Genomic DNA, 920 nt, shown 5'->3' with positions numbered 1-920 from the left:
ACCAAAAAAAAATGCTTTCTTTGAATTACAATGTTAGAGAAGAATATTGAATATACCATAGCTGTCAGAAGAATGAACAAATCATCTGACTTGCCAGAAGTACAGCTTGAATACTCTTTAGAAATGAGGATGGTGCATTTTGCACATGTAATCAGGAGGTACCAGTCCATGGAGAAGGACATAATGCTTGGTAAAATAGAGGGTCAGCAAAAAAAAGACCTTCAGCCAGATGGAGTAACACATTGACTGCAACAATGATTTTGAGTATGGCACAGAACTGGGCAATGGTGCCCTCTGTTGTGAATCAGAACTGACTTGGGGCACCTAACAACAAACCAGCCTTTAAGGAACCATGATAATACTGTGGTTAAGCACTTGGCTTCTTAGTGAAAGGTTGTCAGTTCAAACTCACCAGCCACTCCATGGGAGAAAGATATGGCAATCTGCTTCCATAAAGATTTACAGACTCAATTCTACTTGACCTGGTTTTAGGTACCATCGAGTCATTGCCAACTCACAGATTCACTATGCACAATAAAACGGAACACTGCCCGCTCCTGTGCCAACCTCACAATCGTTTGTTATAATTAAGCTCATTGCTATTGCCACTGTGCCAATCCATAGCATTAAGGGTAGGCTCACTATAAATCTGAATCGACTCATTGGCAACAAGTTTGGTTTGGAATTAACCTCCTTTCCTATTAAGTCAGTGTCGTCATCCGCATAAGTGCCATCAAGTCAGTTCCAACTCATAGCTACCCGGTAGTGGATGTCCAAAGAGCAGCTGGTATGTTTTGTTTGAACCGTCAATCTTGCAGTTAGCAGTCCAGTCAGTGCTTATCCTACGGGGCCACACCAGGACTCCTTCCTATTAAGTTGAAATAGCATTATTTATACATATACACTTTCAGGAAAGAGGC

The sequence above is a fragment of the Chrysochloris asiatica genome, unplaced genomic scaffold (genome assembly GCF_000296735.1).
Source record: "Chrysochloris asiatica unplaced genomic scaffold, ChrAsi1.0 scaffold00353, whole genome shotgun sequence".
Taxonomy (NCBI): Eukaryota; Metazoa; Chordata; class Mammalia; order Afrosoricida; family Chrysochloridae; genus Chrysochloris; species Chrysochloris asiatica.
Note: the sequence above shows the minus strand (reverse complement) of the source record.